We start from the raw sequence: 6,000 nt of genomic DNA on the forward strand, positions 1-6,000 counted from the left end.
CGCTAACCGCTTAGGCACGAAGGAGCTCTAAAATCGAAAAAATAAGAAGAGTGTATGTTTACGTTATTTTCCTTTGACTGCCTGTTGTAATCTACATTCACTTTTATTTGTGTGAGTGTGTGTGTTGGCCTCCACTTACGCCTTACAGCCAATCCTTTCCTCATCTGGTTCAGTGTATTACACATATTTATACTTTTCTTTACAGTCGTATTACATTTAGTACAAGGAACACTGTTGAGTGTAAGACCAACCTTCTTTGTTATGAGTTCCTAACAGCCTCAAGTCATCCTTCAGGAAATATTTATATATGGAATGCCTCCATGGGCAGAAACAGCATCACATACAACCCGCTGGGAAACTAAACTATCTTCGTGCAAGACTTCGGGACGCACTTTTATATTATAAACAGGCCTTACATTATAAACATTATTAATTCACTTGTTCGAACTAGCTACTTTTTTAGTGTTCGATCAGTTAGTCATATCACCCAAATGTTATTGTTTCCATGTTGAAGGGTCTCTAACGGAATTATTACATTTGTTCAATAATTCCAGTATACTACAAGTTTCCAGCATATCAAGCATCAGTAGATACCTTGCTGTTTGCTTCAGTGTGTCCATTTTAATACATTTCAATTATCATTGGGACGTTATACTTACTTTGTAACAAAAATATGTCTTGAACTTAAAATTAATTCATTACTATCTTAGAAGTTCCTGTTTAGACGAGCACAGCCCAATACATATGTAGTATTACACTACCTCAGGCTTTCCACTTCTATTAGTTATGATTACACGAGGGGATTGTTTCGTAATCCACCTGAGGTATAGCACCTAAGTTATCGAAGGCAGCGAGTAGCAGAAAATTAGGACATCGAAGACGAAAGGAAGGGCGATATTTTAAATCCCTCAGAGCATTATATGGCAGTTATGTTTATACCATTTATGTTGTTTCTACCTAGTTCCTCCAATTATAAATATATCGTTGCATAAATATAATGATTTCACATAACTTTTGGGTTAAGTGCCGGGGAGTAGGTCCAGAAATGTGAAAGATATGTACAACTTAAGGAAAGAAAAGATTAATTGCTCATTTTTCATGAAATTCATGCTCACAAAAAAGTGTAATGTGGTATTTTCAAGTGTTACAAGCTGCGTGTTGTTGCTACTAGTTTGAGTGGAGGCATGCTGACGGCAGACATTATGGTGCAATGAGGAAATTAATTACCAGTATTCAAAGATGGTAGTTGCTAGTTGCATGTGACAAATGTGACATTTCGATTGAGTTTCACGACAACGTATGTTGCTGAAGAAAAAGAGTTATTACGTTATGTGGAGAGGCAAGTATTATTGAAATTGAACAGAAAAGTTTACACGCATACCCACCACTCCTGACGCGCATCCTCCCCACGGATGCAACTCTCTTTGGCCCTCCTGCTAGCTTCCTGTGCTGACTCGGTCAAATATCATTCGTGATTTTCAGACCACCTAGCACAGGTTGCTTTTTTACACCAGTTTTTATTGCGTTATTTCGAGATGTAGTTATTTACACAAAAAAATTGTAAAGTCCCCTGAGGAATTCGTCAGAAACACTTTCTAAGGAAATAACAATGAATTTTGCAATAAATAACAAAAATTTCACGTTTTCTTCAGTCTGAAAATACAGGATCTACTCTCCGGCACAGAATCCTAAATCTTTAGGTTGTTCTACATCGCATTAATTAAATTTCTATTTTTATTCTGAGGTATTCTAGATCTACACTGGATTTTATTAGACGTGGCCCATAAAATTCCCATCAAGAACACACAAAATGCCGCCCATTTACTATCATAATTCTTTATGTAATCTTTTCCTAGAACCTCTGGAACTATTACCATGACACAGCAGAACCAATTTAGAATAACAAATTGATGTTTATACAACTTTACACATTACAGTTATCTGTCCATGTAAAGCCTAATCCCTGCAAATAAATTATACAGAGTGGCCCAAAAGTACGTATACAATACCGTATTGATTAGCTCATTGCATGTCATATCATTTCTTATTGTTATCCTTCAGATAGACTTAGTTACTTTATTATTTGTCCTTAAGTGTTTTTAAGCTCGGAAGAGCCGAAGCAAGTAAACACATAAACTAAAATGTTATGCTTGATCAATGCTTTAGGATCTTGGTGTAATTTGGCGCACCACACTTTGGAAGATTTACAGGTAAAATTTAATACTTTACATGAAAAGAAGTGTTTGTATGGAACAGATTTCTGCAGGCGACAAGAATTAAATACAAAGTAATAGTTCACGATCTTTTAGAGGCATTACTGCTGTATCGCTGGATCAGACGAAAATATATATTTAAAAAATATTTAGCTTCTTTCCCAAAATACTAGGTTGTGACCCTGGCACACTTGTCAGTGGTTGTTGTTCAAAATACAGTTCGGGTGTATGGCAAAAGAATCAGCCTAGTGCATAGCACATGAACCAACTTGTGCTAGGTGGCCACTAAAAAGCACGAATGATATTTAACCGAGTCAGGGCAGAAGGACAGCTGGGGCCCCAAACGGCAGCGAGGTAGTGCGTCCGTAGGGAGCAGGTGCGTCAGCTGCATTGGGTATACACATAAACGAGGATAGTGGAAAAACACTTTATACGCCATAAAATACGTGGTTTATGTGTTGCACTGCCTTGGGTGTGATACTAAATGTCATCCAAAAAAGTACAGGCAAGTGTAAAATTATGTTAAATTAGAATAGGTCTGGTTAGATATTCTACTTTCGTGTAGTTTCATTTCGTTTCTACACTTACGACAAACTGTTCACCTGTTTTATAGACTATGACTTTCACACAGTTTCAACAAGTGATACTCATTTTTGTATAACTCGATAACTCAAGCACGATACTTTAACAATCTTTTTATCTACGCAATATGTTCACACTGCCTCTCCAGTACATCATAACAAGTGTACCTCTCCGCCACATAGTCCATTCCGCCTCTACATATAGTGCTCCTTACAACATCAAAAACAACGGTAAAGTTATAGAACACAGGTCTCCCTCTCGGTCCACGACCCAGTGGGCAAGTTAGCTGAATTACGACAAAGGAAAATGGACAGTGTTTAACAAATGGGGTAAATCTATTTTTTTTTTTTTTTTTCTAAAAAATGCTAGAATTATGGTAGTTTCTGTTCACATTAGGTTAGTTTAGGTCAGATCAGGTTAGTTTCGGTTAGGTTAGATCAGATTGTTAGATTATATTGGTGTAGGAGTTTAGCATGTTAGTGCAGGTTAGTTTAAGTTACTTTAGGTTGGGTTAGGTTAGGGCTAAATACTTGCATCTTCCATTTTTCCCGTAAAAATTTTGTATTTTTTACGTACTTCTGGACCTCTTCTACTAAACATTTACCTATAGTTTTTCGTAAGGAATAAAGAATCCGTAAAATTGTTTATAGAATTACTTGTATTACAGTACCGATGCATACTACTGAACTTCGTTAAACATATTATTAAAAACTATGGTCTATCGCACCGATGTATACTGAGACAAATATCGGGTTAAATTCCAAAGTTGGGCGTCCGTTTCCAGAGAAATTTTTAAAATTTACAGGAAATATATGGATAATTTGATCGTTTGTGTGCTTTATAATATATAAGAGTCTCGAAAAATCTGTTTATTTGTTATATATAAGCGGTTATAAACATGGGACTATATGGCGAGCGGAGGGAACTACTTGGCGCAAGGTAACCGAACAGTTGCATTGTGGGAAAGAAACTAGTATTTATGTTACCAATATGGCGAATGTACAAGGGCAATGAACTAGCAGTTTTAACATCTGTGAAGGAATACATTGATAACGAGCAAAATCTCTTAAAAGTTTGTGAAGAGCACGGATTAATGAACCTAATAACAAATTGCAGAAAGTGTGGAAAGCAGATAACAGTGAAAAAACTTGACGAAAGCGGACGCCCAACTTCGGAATATATGCCCAAATATCAATAAAGTTTCCTTTATCACGTATGAGCTGGTACGGACTAGCATTAGTTTAATGTCTTACATATCAAAACAAAAAATGAAATGAAATGGTTAATTTTAACGTCCAACGCTTATGCCGGTTAGGCTAAAGGAGACGATGAGAATGAGAAAAATGAGTGAAATGGTGGATAAAAGAAAGTGGGAGGAAACGGGAGAACCCCGAGAAAACCCACGACATATCAAAACAACCGAAGAAACCTAAGGTAATAGTATACATGAGAACCCCCTGATCTGCGTTTCTTCTGTGTTCTATTACCACTTCTACATGAAATACCATAAATTTTCTACGTAGTGCAATAGTAAGAAGTATCCATGTGCTCAGGACATGTGATATGCGTTAAATTCCCCACACACATAGTCATAGATAAAGTACAAGGGCACTACACATGCAGATCTAAAGTACAGGTACGTTCTTTTTATTTTCGTATCAGTCGATAAGTAAATAAAAGTCGCTTTGTTACCCCCTTTGTAAGTTCGTACATACTCAATGAATAATCCCTTAAAGTATGAGCGTCCTGCTCCTTCGGGAACTGATGCGGCTCCATGTATACTATATCCAAACTATAATATGATAATTTCTACATACCTTATATTGTTTGGATTTCAGTCTGATTTAAAAATCCGTAGTTTTCGAACTGTTTATCGAAAACAAAACTATAAACATTACACCGACCGGCGATAACACACGAATTCAACTGCTTTTTCCTCTTCTACTTCTTCTAATAATGCACAGAATGAACAGCTGTTATACCAAATATGTCACAGACTTGTATGCTCATTTCGTTGATGACAGGGCCACATTTTGTACTGGTTTGCGTCAACACAACACAGATTTATATTCACTTTGTGGTAGTCAACGTAGCAATTACAATTACTCATTACATTTTTTGAGTTGCATTGCAATCTGCAAATAATGCAATGATTATAACTGTTATCTCAACTATCACAAACAAAACGCAAATTTTACATTGCGCTGAAGCAAACAGTACGGAATCAGGTCTTATATTAGTCTTTGCAAATTCCCAGATCACAAAGCAACACGAAATATGTGTTAAGAACTATTGCTAGTGATATTGTAAAATAAATTTGGAGGATAGATTATTCCAAACCGAAAATTAGCGTCACTGATGTCGTCGCAAAATCAATATGTGTTATTGAATGTAGCAAACTAGAATGCAAATTTGGCGTTGCGTATACGCAAACCGATGCACAATGAGTTCTCAATGGAGTGATTCTCAGTGACAACGTAAGCTTTAATTTCTTGGGGGTGAAAGCAGAGGGAAAGAAACAAATTTGTAGGGCAGCTATTTTTTTAATACCAAAATAATATTATATTGACCTATATTATAAAACAACGGGCTTTATGCAGAGTCGTTTTGATGTATGATTAGAGTCATACTAAATGCCTGACTAATGGAGGAAACGTTAGTCGAACTCTTTAGTATTGCACTAATCACGCTTAAGAACGGGCTCGCATAAGGACCAACAAGTTTTGGGTAATCAGGATCGGACCATACCACCATTGGACCATGCCCATTGCCTTTTTCTAGCGTCGTTGCTGCTCATTCTGCATCAGATTTTGCAAAATTTATGGAGCGCTATGCAAAACAAGCAAAAGCAATTATAACAGCAGTGCCAATTATCTAACTAAAACACAAATTTTATGTTGTGTTGGGGCAAACCCCCACGGAATAATAACCCAGCACTGTAGTCCAAAGATAATCTGGGCGTGCATTTATAATTGATAACTAACTGTTTCATATTAGCTTTGCTGTTATACACATATTTTAAATAAAAGTTCCATTGTTCGGTGATTTGTATTTCTAGTTTAAGTTATTATTGATGTTTAATACAAATAGATCAACTAATGTAGTTAAAATTCGAATATTCAAATACCAGAAGAAAATATTTCGAGTAACGAATATTCCAATAATTTTAACAGCATTAAGGTTGGTTTAAAGGGACAAGTTTTGC

At 36.2% G+C, this 6,000-nt stretch overlaps 1 protein-coding gene across 4 annotated transcripts in view; it reads right to left on the bottom strand.

Moving 5' to 3' along the window:
* LOC145674880 (serine/threonine-protein kinase ICK-like) overlaps positions 1–4,770 on the bottom strand; it is a 118,314-nt gene extending 113,544 nt beyond the window's left edge. For 3 of the 4 annotated variants that reach the window (XM_081745128.1, XM_081745129.1, XM_081745124.1), the window contains exon 1: positions 4,613–4,770. The gene's annotated coding sequence lies outside the window, so the exon portion shown is untranslated. The remainder of the gene's footprint in view (positions 1–4,612) is intronic. The other variant, XM_081745125.1, reaches the window with a different exon arrangement.
* Between the last annotated feature and the right edge of the window lie 1,230 nt (positions 4,771–6,000).

This window comes from Thermobia domestica, chromosome 18, assembly GCF_964235325.1.
Source record: "Thermobia domestica chromosome 18, izTheDome1.hap1.1, whole genome shotgun sequence".
NCBI classification, from domain to species: Eukaryota; Metazoa; Arthropoda; class Insecta; order Zygentoma; family Lepismatidae; genus Thermobia; species Thermobia domestica.